The following is a 19,435-nucleotide window of genomic DNA, read 5'->3' as shown; positions in this document are numbered from 1 at the left end:
TCCTAACTCCTAAATGTGGCCGCTCTGCCCACTTGCCCACCTCATATAAATGAAAGATTTCCTTTTCTGCTGCCAACATACCCCTTCAGATCTGAGTGCCTCTCCTTGTCCTTGCAGCCAAGATGACCTCCTGACTGCCATGTTCTGAGATGTGTGGCCAGCCAGGGACTATCCACAGGGCCCCTGCAGGTGCCTGGGCCCTGGTCAGCAGAATGCCTGGTCCATATAAAAAGAAAAACCCTGTGCCAGGTGGATGTCAGTTGCAGGGTGACCTCCAGCGCGGCATGCTGAAGGGGACAGAGCCTCCCTCAGTCAGGATCCTTGAGTCCTTGAGTTACTGGAGGGGCAGAGCCCTACACCCAGCCCTGGGCCGAGTGAGCTGTACGTGAACAAAGAATAAACTCCTACGGTGTGTCTGAGGTTCGGGAATCTGCTGCAGCAGCTAGTGAACCTCAGCAAGCTCAGAGCCCTCACCGATCTTTGTGTCCCTGGCTCTCCCCATCACAGAGACTCCCCGTTCTCCTTCACCCTACATCTCATTGCCAAAGCAACCTTCCTTCAGTCTATCTGGGTCGTGTCGCTGCTGTCCTCCCCAGTCTTCAATGGCTCCCCTTTGTTTACAGACTCCAGGGTGAGCCTCCGGAAGAGGCACAGAGCCTGGAGCTCCAAGCCCCTCCCCACCACTTATGCTCTCTCTGTCTCTCTCCCGTTCTTGCACTCTTGTCAGATCCAAACTCACAGCTGCCCAAATGTTATCCTGTCCACTGTTGTCTCTGCTGCGTCTTTGTTTTTTCTCCATCTTTGTCAAAATCCTCCCACTTAAAATCCTTCCTTCTTCAAGACGGGGCTTCTCGGGTCCTCCAGCCACGTGGAAGGATGCTCACAGCCCACCATTCGCTTGCCTCCCATCATCATCGCTGTGCTGCAACGCCATGAGCCTGTTCACCCCTGGACTGTCGGCTCCCCTGAGCACAAGCCTGTGTTGCCACTGTGCCCACCAGGCCAGGCGGAGCCCAGATACAAGGCGGGTGTCTGTTCCCCCTCCCTGCAACAACCTTCCATCTTTTGTGCTGGAGGGTGAGGCTGGAGTTGCAGAGTATACACAGCCAGCTCATCCATCTTCCTCCTCCCAGCACACTCAGAGGGCTAACTGCGTGACCTTTTGCATCTGTGGATTCCTCTCTCTTCCCCCTCTCATTTTTTTTTTTTTTTTTTTTTTTCCTTTTTAAACACAGGGCCTTGGAGCTTGCTCGGAGGCCTGGCTGAGCTGGGAAGAAGTTGGCTGCTCGGTTATATTTAGGCTAGCAGAGACATCAATCTAAGCCTCTTTAAAAATAAAATCCTGTTTCAGCTGGATCCCCGAGCATGTCCCCACCCACTCTGAACAAGCTTGTTCGCCTCCTCCGGGTCCCCAGTCCCAATGACAGCCCCTTCACGTGGCCCACACATGTGTGACCATGCATTAGGATGGCAGCGATCAATTCAAAGAAGATTTCTTTCTTCTTCCAGGCTTTCCTTCCCTGCAGCTTTCCTCTTCTCACTGTAGTCCAGGGGACTATGCGGCCTTCTTCCATGCCTCTTCCCTCTCAAACTAGGCAGAAACAAACCTGGCGAATGGACAAGATACTGCCTCCTGCTCCAGAGTTTCTGGGTCCTTGTTCTCTGTCCCCACCAGGCTGTCTTCATAGAAATGGGAAGAAGCCAAAAGAAGACAAAGACCAGAGATCGGAGTGGAAAGTGGCGTCTGCAGTTGTGCTAGAAGGTGTGATGGGGACTTCTGATTGCACCGTTCTTCCCGGCAGCCTAGTGGGTCCTGACGTGCACGTGGGCGTGTGTGCAGGTTTGCACGCATGTCTGCCCTTGTGCACGTGTGTAGCACACTGCGGGGGGATGAGACGCAGCCCACGGGAATGTTGGGGCTGACCCTTCCTACTCCTTGACTTGGCTACCGCAGCCCTGGTTCTTTTCCATCTCCACTGATGAAACACTTCTTTATGTCTTATTCACATCCTGTCTTGACTACCACAATTGTCTCCTTGCCGGGCCCACATGTCTCTCATCACCAATGGGATCCAAATGTTGCTGACAAAATAATCTCACTGCTTTTGTGCTGCAATCACATTCCTCCACTTTCTCAAATTCTTCTCTGTCTCCCATTACTAGGGGAATCGCACACACAGACCACCATCTCTTTCTGTGTCTTCACACCCCTCCCCACCCTGTCCCACCCTCACAGCCTTTCCGAAGCACTCGCTCTCCTCCTCTTGCTGTTCCAGGGACCACAGCTCTTTGGGGCCTGCACAACCTCTCAAGCACTATTTATTCAGTCAGCAAATGTTTACTAACAGTGACAGATACCCTCCTAGGCACTGGAGTGCACAAGAAGCAAACTGAGGACAGACAGTCAACAGAGAAAAATGTAAGAGCATGTCGAGACTTACAGGGACTATGAAGAAAAATGAAGCAAAGGGGACGTCCATGGTGATCCAGTGCTTAAGAATCCGCCTTGCAATGCAGGGGACCTGGGGTCGATCCCTGGTCAGGGAACTAAGATCCCACATGTCGTGGACCAACTAAACCCAAGTGCCACAACTAGAGAGTTTGTATGCAGCAACGAAAGATTGAGTGTGAGGCAAATGAAACCCAGAGTAGTCAAATAAATAAATACTTCAAAAGATGAATCAGAGAGAGGGGGCCGGAGACCAACTCTTATACAGAGTGATCAGGAAGGCCTCCCCAGGAGGCCTGGAACATTTCCCCCACCTTTTTTTTCTCCATGTGAGGTGTATGGCTGGCATCTTTAACATCCCCCTGCTTTGCCAGAGGTTTTCCCTCCCATCCTTCTCTTTGTATGCTGTTTATCTTGATCTTAAGAGCAGGGGAGGCACTGAGTATAGCTCAGCCACAGCAGGAGAGCTACTGCATTATTAACTATTAGAGCCTCACCCTGGCCAGAAGGAAGTCACTAAGCACAGACACGGTCCTCTTCTCGTTCCCTGTTCAGAACACAATGTGGCGTCTGAATAAGTAGTAGCAGCTTTGTCCAAGTGTCATGTCTGTGTCTGAATCACGTCTCCTCCTTCCTAGAATTAGGGTGCATGTACTGGCATTGGTGATCACTATCTGGCCAACTACTCAGGGGGAGCCAGGTCTCCCCCCTCTTCTGACAGTGGAACCCACTGAATGGATGCTTGATGTCAACCAACACCATCTTCACCTTGAAACAGCCCAAAGGTAAAGTACCTTAGTGATAGAGGCTTCAGTGAACAAGTTTATTAGCACCTGAAATGACTAATATTTAATAAACAGCAATAAAAATGGCTACCATTTAAAAAAAACACAGTGATGTGTATGTGTTTTCCTTCCTGGGGGTGGGGGAGAAAGCTAGGGGGCAGGAAGATGGAGTCTGGACCTTTGTTTTGACCTGGAACAAACTCATGGACTGTCCATGTTCCCCCAGAGCCTTTCGATGGCAGCCAGATCAAGGGCGATGGCCATGCTGCCCATAACAGTCTTTCCTGGCCCCAGCTGTCTTAGTGTAGTCTGTCTAGACCCTCTCAGTCCAATACAAGAGCCACTAGCCACTGGGCCACCAGAACACTTGGAATGTGCTTAGTCCGAATCGACCTAAAACATTAAACACACACTAGATTTTGAAGACTAAATATCAAAATGTGAAAGTGAAATACCTTACAAATTAAATTTAAAAAAAATGATTGTTTGAACACATCATTTAAGGCAGTTACACTTTGTCCAGTGGGAACTCCACTATACAAAGCAGGTAAAAGTGGAGCTGCTCAGGTGGAAGAGAGGGAAGAGGATTTGGGGGATCTCTGGAGGGGGCCTGGGAGAGTGTGGGGGTGTCCTATCCATGATCAGAGCCTGGTCTGGCTCATTTATTATTGGGTTGGATGGTCCCTTCATTTGAGATTGTGGGGGAAATACCCAGAGGAGGCCCCCATTCAATCATCCTAAGTGGAATCTGATCTTTATCTTGGGATAAACATTCCGAATGGAAGGTGAGTGCTGGGCGATAAGGAAGATAAGGAAACCATATGGCCCTGTCAGGAGGCTCCCAGGGCCTTATTCTCAAAAGGATTAATGACTCCAAAAGGGGATCATCTCTTTTCTGCTTTGAGGAGGCAAAAGCCCCAAACCCCCCAGTAGGGATGGGAACTGACTGATCCCAGCCAGGGAGGACTAGCACTCAGGACTTTCTCTTGCCTTCCCTGGGTTCCTCTCTCTCCCACACTGTCCACCCCCACTTCACAACAAAGCCCTTCGGTTCAGTCGCTTAGTCGTGTCCGACTCTTTGAGACCCCGTGGACTGCAGCACGCCAGGCTTCCCTGTCTATCACCAACTCCTGGAGCTTACTCAAATTCATGTCCATCAAGTCCTTTGGGCTGTTGTAAATGAACCCCCAATCTCTAGAGCACACTTAGCAGCCCAGGCTTATGCAGGGTTGGCGGTGGGGATCTGAATCCTCACACCCTCTCGATTAGGCAAAATTTCCAGAGACTCCACTTCTGTGCAACTCCGGGTCCCCACACTGGCTACTGGTAGCTGCCCAGGTGGCACAAGGGGGGCTTTCCTGGCAGGGATGGGGTTTCGGTGGGCCTGCTGGAACTGGCCACGTGGCATGGCAGGGCTGAGAACCATCGTTGATGGGGGAGGGCAGGTAATATGAGAAAGGGATCTGGGGCTGAGGGGCGGGGGAGGCGGAGGCTACGGGCTTTTGAGCACGTTCTCTCCTCCCCTACGTCACAAGGCACCTCATCCTTCATTCCTCTGGCACTGCCGGCCGGCACAGCTGTTCTCTGACCCCCAACTGGAGACTGTCAAAGGCATTCAGTTTAGGTACAAAAGCGGGCCCTCAAAGCAGAGAGGGGGTGCTTTCAGGATGGTGTGAGAGTGGTCACAGACAAGAAGAAGAATTATGCAAAGAATAATGAGTATTACGGAGGGCTGTGTCAGGTGTCTCCCTTGATTGTCATGTTAAAGCCAAAAAAAAGCTTTAAGAGGGATATGTCATTTTGCCTAGAAGGCAACTGAGGTTCAGAGAGGCTAAGCCACTTGCTCAAGATTGCATAGCTAATATGAGCTGGAGCTGGGAGTCAAACACAAGAGGCTGACCCTTGGAGCCCAAATTGTTGAGGCAGGCAGGACCCAGCGCACGAGTGTTCTTGTCACACTGCTGCGGTCAGTGACAAGCAACTGGAAGACACTTTTCCTCGTCCATGTTGCGGCCCACCCTGGGTGACATGGGCAGTAGCGCCTAGCTGCCAACCAAGTGAGCCTGTGCCGTGGCCTCACACCTTGCTCAGTGGAACAGCCCAAGCCTTCTGTAGTCCAAAGAGCCTCCGCTAAGAAGAGGCCACCCTCTCACCCTCCAGCCCCAGCAGGGTCACATCTAAGGGAGAGGTGGGAATAACTGTCGGCGGAAGGGAGAGGAGGCCCCCAGATTTCCAGCCTCAAGCTGGCCCTGGCTGATGGCCTTGGTCTGGGGCTTTTCTGTGCTCTGAGCACATCTCAACATTTGGAGAAAAACAAGAAAGTGAACAATAGACGTTTGTGGGCTAGAGGACAGGGCCGACTTCCCCCTGGGACCCGTGCTGTTCATAAACCACCCCAGCTGCACTCTCACGGCTGGGATGTCACAGGAGCCTGGCTGAATCACAGCCTTGTCCTGGCTGGGGCCGGCGACTGGCTCCTTTTATATAGCATTGGGGGGGATGCAAATGCCGGTGGGGGGAGCCAGGAGCTGGGGGTGGGGTGGCATGCTTTCCTGCCTGGATTTGGGAAACCACAGAGAAAGGATGCATCAGGCCTTGGCATTGTAGCTCTGCCAAGTCGCCCCCTGGCTGACGTGTCCTGATCAGAGCTGTTTGCCCCACAGGAAAAGAATCAGCTTTCTATCAAGTGGACTCTGGGTTCCACCCCAGAGAGCTGGCTCTCCAGAGGACTGGGAGAGTAAGGGGGACTGACCAGTGCTGAATGCATCTTACCCAGCTGGTCAAGGTGGCTCCTGGGCACCATGCTGGGTGGGGTGGCAGGTGGAATAGTGGTGGGCTTCTCTGAGCTGCCCCCACTCAGGCTTTTCAGGTATTGCTTCCCACTGTGACAGCCAAGGGCAGCAGGGCAGGGTGTGTTAGGCCAAGAAAGAGTCAGTGGATGGAGGGCTGCAAACCAGAGTTCTGACCCCTTCTTCATGTACGACTGACCCAGTGACCCTAACTGAGGCCCAGTCAGCTAACTTCCTTGGCTGGGTGCTCTCCCACCTACCCCCAGGACCCCTGACAACTGCGAGGGGCTGACACGGAGAACCCAGTCTGCATGGCATCGCTGGAAAAGGCTGGAGTGTGTCTAAAGAGGCTGTTCAGACATCACATCACAGTCCCAGACGGCCGAGAGGTTCTTGCACTCACTTGGCTGCCCTCCCTGGGAAATGCTTTGGATCAGACAGCATTTCTGGGTTGTTTTTGCCTGAGGAAAGTGGTAGGAATTCAGCAAGAGGTCTATCGTTGGAGGAAAAGTCAGTGGATTTACTTAATAAAAGTGTTTGTAAAGAACCATGGTGTGGTAGGGGAGGTGAGGGGCAGCCGTACCGGGCTGAGACTGAAGACGCTAGTGTGAGCAAGAAGGCCCACCGATGAGGGAAACTTGTAGCAAAGGGAGAGGAATTTACAGACAAATGGTCTGCGTCTGGAGGAGAAAAAAGGTTTTTTTGGAAGAGTCTAAGGCATTCAAGGGGCTTTCCTAGTGGCTCAGACAGTAAAGAATCTGCCTGCAATGCAAGAGACCCGGGTTCAGTCCCTGAGTCAGGAAGATCCCCTGGAGAAAAGAATGGCAACGCACTCCAGTACTCTTGTCTGGAGAATTCCAGGGACAGAGGAGCCTGGCAGGTTACAGTCCAAGGGGTTGCAAAGAGTCAGACACAGCTGAGCGACTCATACTTTCACTTTCAGGGAGTTCAAATGGCAGCACTATGTCGCCCTCGCAAGCCCATCAACAGTCTCGTGCCAAAGAGGCCTTCCCACGGGTCTACTGGTCCTTCAGTCCCTTGGTCACTTAGCAGACACTTCCTGAGGGCCGCTGAGCCTGGATGCCGTGCTTGAGGGCTCTCCTTGCCCTCAGAGGTCTCCCACGCAAGCCAGTGATGGCGACACGTGCGGAAAGAGCGAGGACAGAGAGTGGGCAGCGAGCACGCAGTGAGCGGGCAGGAGCGTGAGCTGAGTCTGCAAGGAAGAGCCAGGAATCAGCCAGGCAGCCCAAGAGGAAGGACAGCTAATCCAGGCAGAGGGCACGTCTGTGCAACCGCGGAGAGGGGAACGTGCCCCCGCCCTCACCCCGGAGACAGCTGGGACGGGACTGTGATGGGAGCCTGTGCCCAAAGAAGAGGTCCACCCCGCAGTCCTTGCCTTCGACTCTCCTGATTTTCTGACAGCCAGGCACAAGCAGGCTGAGAAAGCCTCCTGGCACAAGGGCTTCTGTTGAGTTCCCTTCTGGCACATCCCCTCAAGGCCTGTTCCTGACTTTGGTGCTGGGGTGACCCCCATGGTGACCGTGTTCATAGATCACCCTTTCCTTTCATACCTAACGCTTTTCTGAGCATCCACTGGTCTCACATTGCAAGAGGCAAGTAGCCGACCTGCACGTTCTAAAGGAAGGTTCTGTTCCCAGGAAGTTAGAAAATATTATCACTCTATTTTCTGGATTTCCAGTCTCACGGCATCTCCCTCACCCCAGCTCAGAAAATCTGTTATGAAATCAGTGTAGGTTTAGAATTGAAGAAATATGGTAAATCCTGAAACACACCACCTTTAGATAGAATCTTTGACCTTGTATGTTCAGTACTTCATATATAATCTTTTATTCTTTTTCTTCACGATTGAACACACAGTTGACTGGCTCACATCCAGTGTGCAGTTGATTGAAGCTAAATATTCCTCATGTTCAGCATGCCTAATGATTTCCATCTTTGTCTCAATTATATTAGGTTTATGAGACCTGCACTTCTTATCACTAGCATCAGCACTTCATTTTTCCATTTTCCATTCTTATAAAATAATAAGGTTGAAATGCAATAAAATATTTAAATACGTGCACAAACATTGCTGAATGGTCAAAAGGTGACACTGTGAAATTGAACTGTTGGCTGCCAGGCTGTGTTTCCATGGGATGGCTTGAAATGTTAGTTCATCCGCCAACCTGGGAAAGCTTGAAACCAGCATTTGGCTCAAGGGGGAGGGGGCGGGGTGAGGGCTAGAGGTGGTATGGGCCAGTGTTGAATATACAGAAAAAGAGGGCTGTACCAAAGTCAGAAATACAAACTAAGGGTCATCTGGAATGACCCCACCCTCTGAAGCTCAGTGTGGGTATAAATCCTGCCACCTCCTGCCCCAAAGGGCAGGCACTGCCATGCAGTTGGGTTGGTGATGGTTTTTCTCCAAGCAGTTTGTGTGACGTCACAGATATGCTCCAGTAAACATTCTGACATCTCTGAGGCTGCAGGTGGGTGAGCGGAAGGGGACTGTAGGGACCCCTATCCTGTTTTACAGCTGGAGAGATTCTATACACTCATCACCAGGAGTCAAGTTCTAGGTAACACTTTTCCATACAACTCATGGCAGGCTGGACTGCTGTCGGCGGGGGGCTGCTATCACCTCCAGAGATATGGGGCTTACTGGCGAACCGAGTGGTGAAAGGACAATCCGTGTTGCTTGAAGACATTCCTCAGCAGACCAAAGAGTGCCTGGAAACAGACACCCAGGACTTCTCTGCCACTTAGCAACCCTGGCAGTAGAGCGTGACTTACATCTCTAAGCTTGAAGCTAGTGTGGTCGGTTCTTGCAAACTCAGCAGCAGTTCTAGGGGATACACTGAAGAGTGAGTCCTAGACACTCATCAGAGCTGCCTGACACTCAAGAATCTTTTCTCAAAGCTTCTTACCCTTGAATTAGAATACTTTATTTGGAAAGGACTTTTGGAGGAAGTGGTAGGTGAAACCCAGGTCTTTTAGCCCACGACTATCTTGCATCTCAGAGGGGAAAGAATCCAGTGGTGCCCATAGGAGACTTGACCTCCAGGCCTCTGCCTTGTCTTTCTGAGTGGTTCTGGACAACTTCTCTCATTTGCAAAGTAAGAGGGTTGATCTGTATGAACTCTAACACTCAGAGTATTGGTGAATTGAGATAACATATGAAATTTGAAAATTATAAAGCATGATTCTAAAAAATAAATCTCAGGAAATATTTCTGGTCTTCACAGCTGAGGAATCTGACCAAGGCAATGTGAGACCCACCCTGAAATTCATAACAAACCATGAGGGGGGCTTTGGGGGCTCCCAGTCAGGCCTAGAACAGCCACATCGAAATCACAGGGCCCTTTGCTTCTGAATCAAATCCTCTGAGCCAGTTCCTCCTCCTTCACCTGACCTGTGGAAGGGTCACAATTTCCCTCCCAGACTCTGAGGGGTCTTGAGGGCTTTGGTCACAAACTTAAGACCAAGCTCACTTTTCAGAACTGCTAGGGCCCACATTTTGTGTTTTGCTTTAAGTTTCCAAGACCTGGTCTGAAAGGCAATGTTTTCCCTGTCATTAAAAGAAGAAAATGGGAAAGAGAAGTGGGTTTTTGACTGGCGTTTTGCAAACCTCCCCCGAGTACAAGAACTCCTCCTTCTCAGCAGGTAAACAAACACCTGAGATGGGAAGAAAAACTACCTGGGAGTCTGCAGGGAGCGCCAGCAAGACAAGGGAGGGGCGGGGGTGGGGCAGGGCCAGCTAGCCAGCGAGCTGAAAGCCTACTTTTGTTTGAACCCCATCCCAGCCTTCACTACCTGCCCGTGGGAGGGAGAAGCCTCGCCGGGGCGGGTATGATTTCCCCGAGGGGGCTATTCCTAAAACTGAGCAGGGCACCTCGAGGGCCTGAAAGCTGGGGTGCAGAAAGACCAGGGTAGTGCCTATTCTGGAGCGCCTCTGGGGCCCCCAGCTTGGAGGAAGAAGGGACCACCCCCCGTCCTTCCTCCCCCTCCCCTCGTTCGGGTTGGTTTGCGCTGGAATGCCACGCTATTCAAAGTGTCTGAGTGATCGGCACTTTCTAAATATACAGCGATGGAGAGATAAGAAACCCAGCGTCTGGCTTCGCGAGTTCGTGGCCCTCCTGGGCAGCCCCGGGGCTGGGGCAGGGCCGGCGAGCCCCCCACCTCGGTGGTTCGGCTGAAACCTCAGCACCTCCTCCCGGGGCCTGCGTTGGAAACTTTGGATTCTGCTCATTCCCAGGGTCCCCAGGTTCCGATCTTTACGTCTGGGACAGGGTATAAAAAAAGACGATGAGACACCCCCCCGCCCCTCGTCTCTTCCTCTTCACCCACCCCCACGACACAACCCAGGTGACCCAAAAGGCTGCGTCAACTTGGCGAAACACGAGCGTCCCCAACGGGGCGGCCGCCCCCAGCCCCCTTCTCCCCTCGTTCGGCCCCACAATGCGCCCTTGTGCCGCGCCTGCAGCCAGGCCGGGGATTTGGCGCAGGGATGGGGGGAATAACCGTCAGATATTTAAAACAGAGCCGAGGGAACAAAGCAGGTCTTTGTGTACCAAGCAGCCTGGAGCGGGGAGCTGCGGGCGGGCGCGCAGAGTGCTGCCCCAGCGCATGCGCCCAGCGGACTGGCCGCGCTCGGGTTACCCAGAGTTTTCCACCCCGGTCCGCGGAGCCTTCGTTAACCCCTTCCCCGGCCGCTCCCCGGGGTCGGCGGAGAGAGAAGCTGGCTTTCATCTGCTGGCCGTTACACGTTTAATTGAAAAAAGAAATAGTCGTTTTCCGTGTTTCTATAGGAAGCACAGATCATTAAAATAAAATGATATACCAGTTGGGAACCCAGATTTTAAATGACCGGGATTTAATGGGACGCTTGGGCCATGTAAAAATCGAGGCATTTCGAAAAGACGCCTTCTTCAGGCGCTAGCGAAACCTTTTTAAAGGCCTAGTTCTTCTGTCTTGTGTATGCTGGGTGACTGGCTGTTTTATTTTCCTGTTTACTGTCACTTGGGATTTGAAAGATATGTTGGTTATTGTCAAGGCCCTGGCTTTTGTTTAGGGTTGTGGGCTGGCCGATGTTTATACATATAAATATATTTTTAAAATAACTAAGTAGAAGTGGAGTGTGCATGGTACAAAGATAAGATTGGGTCAAGAACCAAGAAATATAATTCATGCAATCAATGCGCTGGAGTTTCTGAGATAGAAAAGGAAGAAAGATAGTAATTATTAAATATTTTGTTGCTTGAGAGGAAGATTATTGAAAAAGTCTCCCAGCTAAGATAGACTAGGAATGACTTAGTGGGGGATGGGTGCACAAAATACCCGATCCTGCTGTATACTGGCAATGATTTCCTCCCTTCCCCCCAGCCCGCGTAATTGGGGAGTGTCAGGCAGAGGCTGGGAGAAGCTAACTGCAGACTTAGAACTGTGAGTTATTATGCTTAAATTATCCAGATGAATGGGAAAGGCACCAGGTGATCCCAGAGCCTTCAGAATAACGGAGGTTAGATGGAGGCCCCATCAGAGTAAGTCAGGAGGGATGGAAGGCATCAGTGTGGTGTCTATAACTTCTGTGCCGGGACTCTGCTTTAGCTCTCTTTGCTCTGCCTGTGAACATGCATCTGAGGAATTTATGGCTTTTTCTCTTTCCTTTGTAGCTCAGTTACCAGGTGGTCACAAGAAAGCAAAGAGATTTCTATGTGAGGTCATCTTGGCAACACTCTCCCTCATCATCCTTGACCTCTGGGTCTCCAGGGCAACCACCACTGGGATGTCACTGGCACCAGATCGTGTCCCTTAAAGGCCACACTGCAGCTAGGGCAGATAAAACGGTTTTGTGGCAACAGTCACGTAGCAGACTCATTCTCAGATGAAGGCTGGTTAGTTAGGATGATGTCAGTGGTTTTTTTCCACACTCCTTCACATTCTGAGTCTAGGACAGTCTAAGAATGTACCTTGGGATGTGAGGTAAGAGAACAGTGTGGGGAGGGACTTGGCCAAGTACCTTCTTCTGGACACAGGGACAAAGTCTCTTTCCTCTTGACTTCCTTAGCCCAGAGCTCATTTCCTCTCCCTCTCCCAGCTCAATAAAAGAATTTTATCTTTATCTACAGTACGTTGTGGTAGACGGTTTCCAAAATGGCAGGCCTCAACCATTTTCGGGCTAGTGTTGGTGTGCTGCTTCTCACCTCTTGAATCTGGGCGGACCATAGAGACTTGCTTGACCAACAGAATATGGTGGGAGTGACATCCTGGAACTGTTAAGACTTGGTCATGAGAACCTTATGATCTCTGTCTGCATCTCTTAGAACCTTCACTCCTGACACACTACCTCTAGAAGCCAGTCACCATCCTATAAGAAGTCCAGGCTACACTGAAAGGCCAGAGGTAGGTGCTCTTGTCAAGAACCCTAGCTGAGCTCTCCACCAGCATTCACATCACTGCCAGCTTGTGAGTGCGGATCACGTGGCTGTCTAGCTCAGTAGAGCCTTCAGATGACTCTAACAGGAGCCGCCATTTGACTCTAACTGCAAGAGATTCTGAATGAGAGCCAGCCAGCTGAGCTCAATCAGCAGGGGTGTAAGGGATAGTAATAAATTATTTTAAGTTGCTGAGTTTGAGGGTAGTCTGTTCTGTAGCAATTGGTAATTGAATGTGGGGATAAAATTCTGGAGAGTGAAAAAGCTGGTTTAAAACTCAACATTTAAAAAACTAAGATCATGACATCTAGTCCCATCACTTCATGGCAGATAGAAAGGGAAAAAGTAGAAGCAGTGACAGATTTTCTTTTCTTGGGCGCTGAATCACTGCGGATGGTGAAAGCAGCCAGGAAATAAGAGGATGCTTGGTTCTTGGAAGAAAAGCTATGGCAAACCTAGATAGTGTATTAAAGAGTCAAGACATCACTTTGCCAACAAAAGGTCTATATAGTCAAAGGTATGGTTTTTCCAGTAGTCATGTATGGATGTGAGAGTTAGACCATAAAAAAGGCTGAGCGCTGAGAAATTGATGCTTTCGGATTGTGATACTGGAGAAGACTCTTGAGAGTCCTTTGGACAGCAAGGAGATCAAACCTAAAGGAAATCCTAAAGGAAATAAACCCTGAATATTCATTGGAAGGACTGATGCTGAAGCTGAAGCTCCAATACTTTGGCCACCTGATGCAAAGAGCCGACTCATAGGAAAAGACCTTGATGCTGGAGAGACAGAAGGCAAAAGGAAAAGAGGGCGGGCAGAGGATTAGATGGTTAGATAGCATCACCGACTCATCGGACTTGAACTTGAGCCAACTCCAGGAGACAGTGGAGGACAGGGAAGCCTGGTGTGCTGCAGTCCATGGGGTTAAAAAGAGTCAGACACGACTTAGAAACTGAACAACAACCAAATGCTGGATGGAGAGGGAAGACAGAAGAGGCACTTGTGGTAACTCCTTCACTTCAAGGGGCTCTAACATCAGTCTTTACTGTTCCCCTGTGTGCTCCCAATGCCGCCCCTCCTTTTGCGGTATGCTTGGCAGACAGCACAGAAACCTTGTATTCCTGCTAATTGCTCCACGTGCATCTGTCTCTTCCATGCCGTGGTGGACATCGTGAGGTAGGCTCTGATTTAATTCCTACCCTCCCTAACACTGGCAGATTTGTCAAGCCATTCCCCTCGATAAACTTGGAGAATAACAGTTGGAACAGCATCACAATGTGCTTTGTGGCTTGGCTTTTGCTCTTTCACATGTGATTGCTGATGTCTTTTATCATGGCTGCCAGGGAGGTTACAACTGCATGGATGGAAGCAAGCCCCCACAAAAGTGTGAGCCCGCAGGACTCCCCAGGCTCACCTATGGACTTGTACGGACGCTAGGGTCCATGGTGGAGAGGCAGGGCTGCTTCTGTAGGACTTGGTGCTTATTCAGGGTGCCTCCTCATTATACCTCAATCTTCTAATGAGACCTGGAAGTTCTGGTGCTTCACAATCTGAGTTCGAGCCCCAGCTTTATCTCTTATTGGCTGTGTGATCTTGTGCGAGTTGCCTAACCTCTCTGAACCTCGAGTTCCTCATCAGTAAAAGAATAGTGATATTCTTCATCTGTGGGTTGCCTGGGGATTCTGTGAGATCCTGCTAGCAAAGTAACCATTCTGCTCCATGGCTGGTGCCTGCGGGTGCTCAGGAATTGTTGGCTCCTATTGTATGCACTTCCCTCAAGGCATGGGTAGGCTGTGGATGTGTAGTTATCTGCAAGGTCCTGACTGATGTAGCAGGAGTGGTTTTTACTTAGAAAAATCAACAGGAATGATGGGGCTAGAAGAGGGAGACTCACCTGGGAATGAAATTGCCCAGGGTGCTGGATGTTCCAGTCGTCTGCTGCTTGGGAGATCAAGCAGGACCCATACGACACTGACTTGATTTTCCTGGCCGAGGTGCTCACATGTGCCCCACCACCCAGAACTGCCCTGGCATTCCATGAGTTTCACATGGCCCTGGGAGCCTTGGCTCCTCTTCCTGAAGCCAGGGATAGACTTGCCTCCACTAATCCCCCCAGGGTCATTCGCAGGGAATTGCCTGGCCCAGGTGCCATAGAGTATTTGGAGCTGGTTGGGGAGGGAATTGAGGTTGGGGGGGCCCCAGAGCCTCAGGAAGCATTTTGGTTCCATCCCTTGATCGCATTTCAGGCTCCAGCCTGTGGACACGTCAGGAGCACTAGGCGAGCTGTGACTTGCAGTCTCTGCTCCTTCCTTATCTTTCCTCTCAGTGTCTCCAGCCCAGTTTGTTTTTCAACCTCCAGGAAGATGGGGCAGATAGACAGCTACCAAAGGAGACCACGTTGGACGGCATTTCTGAGAGGGGGCAGCAGTGCCTGCCCAGGAGTATAAGTTACCCTTGGCCAAACGTGCCTGCGGTGTAGAGCGGCACGAGGGACATCAGCGCCCTGTCCTCAGGGTCCATCAAGTGTTTGCTGGGGTCACAGTGCCTTTCCCAAGCGGTGCATCGTGTTAGGCCACCTTTCAGAAGGTCCTGTCAGGGACTCGTTCTCAGTATGGAGTGCGTTCTCTGGTGAGAAGCCTGGCCTTCCACAGGGAGGGTCGTTTTCCTGAGAAAATGCCGGCTTTACCTCATCTTTCAGGGGCCTACTTCCTGACCAACAGGCTCTAGGTACGTGAAGCTAGAGCCCCATGTCTGGGAAAGATTCCAAAACTCTGGTGTTTTCAACGGTTATACTTACTGTAAATCTTTACTCTCCTTAAAGTAGTTTAACAGAAAGAAGACATTCGATCCTCCTTTAGTACATCTCAATAGTTCATTTTCTCTGTCATCTGAACTCAGGACATAGAGAAATAAAACCTTACTGGACCTACTGGTTTATCCATCATATTCTATTACCTTCTAAGAAGGCTGCCCTATTTGCATATCTGATCAGTTGAGGAACACCTGGTTAAACTATTTAGGTGATGACAAGGTTAGGATTGGCTTATGTCCTTTCTCAGATGCAATTCTTTGGGCTCTCCACCCAGGGTCACTGCTCATCCACATGGCACCTATTTGCAAATTAGAACAAGCCACCCCTGCCCCTGTGTGGATGTAGCTATGCCAGGGGGCACAGCTTGGCAAGCAGAGTGAGGGCTGGATTTCAGCCCCTGCTTTGTGCAGTGAACAGCCTGTGCAACTGTGCATGGTGGCCCTGCCTGCACACATTGTCACTAGTTCAGTTTCTTTTCTTGGAGAGGTGTTTGCTGGAGAGGGAGAGGGAAGAGAATGCCTATTGCTGTATGTTAGAGACAGGTTCCTGGAGGCCTAAGAGCAACACTTGAATGCAGGCATGTTTTGAGAGTTTCAGGGCATTTTCCAGTAGGGCACACTTTTCTTGGGACAGAGAACCCAGTCTTTGAAGTTAAGACAGACCTGGGGGATGGAACAGCTGGCTAGTCGGCCCATAATCCTACTGGGAAATCTGACAGCAACCAGCTCCGGATTTGCTCATCTGGATGCTTTAAGGGAATTTCCAAGAACCCTTCACTCTCTTCTGAGAAAGAGAGGGTAGGGCCGTGGAGCTAGTCTCCCCTCTCCTCCTCTTGAGCTTTGGTCTGTGGTTAGGACATCTGGGTGCAGGGAGATGTAACCCATCTCTGCTTTCAGATCTAAATCCAATCACCTGTCAAGGGGCTGGCCTTCCCTGCTTTGATGAGCCCATTTATGGAGTTCTCCAGGGTGTGATCTGCGGGGGAGGGAGTGAGTCCAGAAGACTTCTGTGGAATCTCAGGGGTATCATTTTCCCCAGCTATGCCCCAGCATACTCACCTCTAAAGCGGAATGGACAGCATGCAGCATGTCCATAACATGAGTAGACCTCATGAAGACTCACAACTTCAAGTTCACTTAGATTGTTCTACAAACGGATACATTAATAGACTCAGCCCCCAGTCCTGCTAGGAACCAGACTCTCAGGAAACATGTAGACAGTTGTTCATTTCCTCATCCATTCATTCAGCAAACATTTACTGAGTATCTACCATGTGCCAGTTCAATACTAGGCCTGGGGTGAAGAGGTGGATGAGAAAAATACTCTCCTGCTGTCTGTTTAAATGCCATTTCCTTGGAAAGGCCTTTTCTGACCACCCCTATGCACACTCCTTTTTGATAAACAGCATTTCACTTTACTTGCTTGATGCATTTCTGTTTTCCCCACTAGTCAGTTTCAGGAGGGGAGGGACAACGTCTGCACTTGTCTGATGCCTCTGTACCAGTCCTGGCTAAGCATGGCCCCAAGTATTGTGTGTTGACTGAATCCATTTGTTCTCCACCAAGTAGACTGGATCAGAACGGCTTCCTGTCCTGTGATAGTCCAGTGTTTAGGAAATACATCTCCTGTGGGGGGTTGAATCCCAAGCAGGGATTGTTCTGCTCCTGAGAGGGTTGGGACCAGATGATGGCTAAGATTCCTTCAGCCTAAAGCCAGAAATTCTAGGATGGATGAGACTCTGGAAGCCTGGATAGTAAAGGGGTAATCAGTGTATGGGGTGCAGGCCAGGTAAGAGGCATGCTTGCAGAGCCGTTTCACATGCCCTGGCTTTGGTCCTGCTCCCTCTTTAGGAAAGAAATAAAGCTATGACCTGAGAGTTCAGCTCAGAAGAGGCACCCTCATCAGTGAGCCGGATGGTGATGTTGGTACTTCAAGCCCATGTGACCCCCACCGCCTTCCAACCAACCAGAGGCAGAGGAGACGGGAGAAGAGGGGAGGCTGTGGCTGTGGACCTGCCTCCTGCACCTCCGAGCTCTGGGTCTGGTAACACCAATCGTCACTGTGCAGAACCCAAGTCACCGTGGAAGGAGATTATCTGGGCCTTGGTTGTGAATAGCACTGTTTAATTCTTGTTGGCCCACTAGATCCTGGCCTTCTGTTGTTCTGTTGTCAATAGCAACAGGAGGGAAGGCCGTCCTTTCCATGCTGAGAGCTCATTTTTTCTCCTGTAGATGGGCTGTAACCAGGCTGGGGCCCCACACAGAGGCTGGATGCTCTGGGCACCCCAGAGAAGCCTTAAAGTCCAGATCTTGATGGCCAGTGAGTAGGTAAGTTTAGTTCTGCCCCAGGCAAACTGAGGTTTCCCTAGTGGCTCAGAAGGTAAAGAATCTGCCCGCAATGCAGGAGACCTGGGTTTAGTCCCTGGGTCGGGAGGATCCCTGGAGAAGGGAATGGCTACCCATTCTAGTATTCTTGCCCGGAGAATCTCATGGACAGAGGAGCCTAACGGGCTACAGTCCATGGGGTCACAAAGAGTCAGACACAACTGAACGACTTGTACTTCAGGCAAACAGAAGGTGGCTGGGGGAGGGGGGACCTGTGAACTAAAGCTGTTAGCTCTTCTAAGATGGGACTCTGGTCCTTCCTTAGTTTTAATGATGACACAGTAGCCGTGGGCTTCCTGGAGTAGGCCTAGAGAACTGGGAGCAGAGGGGGGAAAAAGGAAAGGAAAAAGGGAGAGAAAACAGAAAAGAAACTTGTAAGTAGAGAGAAGGGTTGGGGAGGGGATGAGGAGAAAGGTAACTTGGAGAAGTGCAGTAACACCCACAGCAGCCTTGGGCACCACTTGGGGTGTGAAGCCAAAGTAGATCCCACAGGCCCCACAGGCCTGGATGAAAAAAATAGGGCTTCTCTCTAGCAAGGGACTTCATTCCCCATTGGGAAGGAGCTGCCATCCTGGGTGGGTGGGTGGGTGAGTAGGACAAAGATCAGTGGGATAGAATTAGCTAGGAATTGAGTGGGTAAAAAGGGGGAGAAACAAAGTCGTGAGAGAATCCAATAATGGATGAAGCAGTTTTGGCAGGGACTCTCAGCTACAATGTTGGTGCCAGGGGTGGTTTGAGAGGGCCTTCTCTCTTCCCTCTAATCTCTGTCCTAAAAAAGCAAGCAATCTAAGTGAAAAATAGTGTTTACTATACAAGCATCCTGAAGAAAGCCCCCCGGACTCTGTATCAGCCATATTTCACATCTAGGTCCTCCTTTACAGAAATTCCAGAGCTGCCACCAGTCAACTGCAAGGCATTGTGTCTACTCTCCCCAAATCCCTTCCCGGACCAAGTGAATGAGGCAAGAAAGACAGGTGAGGGCCTGAAACATGATTATAGGAGGCGGGGAAAATACACTCCAGATTAGTTTGAGAATAGGAAGAGTTAAAGAGCCTTAAGCTTTTCAGTCACTCCTACTCAGGGATTTGGAGTATTAATTACTCTAACAATAAGCAAATCATTGAGTGGATTGTCTCTTCTCTCCCTTCAGTAAAAAATGTCAAGTACAGGTGTATTCCCAGGGAAGGCCCATTGGGAACAGTTCATTAGGATCAGGGTCAAGGGTTAGCAGGTCAAAGGGTTACAACCCTCCAAGCCTTGGACCAAGACTGTGGGCAGTGTGGGTGGGGATGAGTGAGGCTTCTTTCATGAAAGGCCCTTATCTTTCCAGAGGGGAACTGTGAGTCAGTATACAACAGCTAGGTGGTGGGGGTGGTTAGAAGGGAGTCAGACAGAGGCTGTATGGAACGGGTCCCATTCTCAGGACGCTGCTACTTCAGGGCTCTCTGAACTCACTCAGGAATCCCAGGGCTCCTGGGTAGGTCCAATCCAGCAACCTGCCTGGGTGAATTCTCTGGTAGGTCTAGGTTGCTGATAATGTCTGCAAATAACAGGAAAAGAATGGCAGTTTCTCTAAAAAGAGATGCAATGTCGTGTTTAAGACTGTGTAAGAATAGGCATGAGGAGGCCTCATTCCCAAAGAAGTGTAAACCTTACCTGAAAAATCTTGGAAGGAGCTGTAGGAGGAAGAGTGAGCAAGGGAGAGAAGGACTGACCCAGGAGCAGTGGCCCTGGAGGCTTTGGCGCTGCGTTCCAAGGTGGGCTGAGAAAAGGCACATTGTATT

At 50.5% G+C, this 19,435-nt stretch overlaps 1 long non-coding RNA gene across 1 annotated transcript in view; it reads left to right on the top strand.

The window, feature by feature from the left end:
- Positions 1 to 3,301, top strand: part of LOC129620654 (uncharacterized) — a 33,058-nt gene extending 29,757 nt beyond the window's left edge. Inside the window, exons 4-5 of the long non-coding RNA XR_008698638.1 lie at positions 1,676 to 1,762; positions 3,088 to 3,301. This is a non-coding gene — a long non-coding RNA (uncharacterized LOC129620654). The remainder of the gene's footprint in view (positions 1 to 1,675; positions 1,763 to 3,087) is intronic.
- Positions 3,302 to 19,435: the final 16,134 nt, after the last annotated feature.

This window comes from Bubalus kerabau, chromosome 10 (genome assembly GCF_029407905.1).
Source record: "Bubalus kerabau isolate K-KA32 ecotype Philippines breed swamp buffalo chromosome 10, PCC_UOA_SB_1v2, whole genome shotgun sequence".
Lineage (NCBI taxonomy): Eukaryota > Metazoa > Chordata > Mammalia > Artiodactyla > Bovidae > Bubalus > Bubalus kerabau.
The sequence above is the reverse complement of the archived record's forward strand: the minus strand, read 5'-3'. Positions and strand labels throughout refer to the sequence as shown.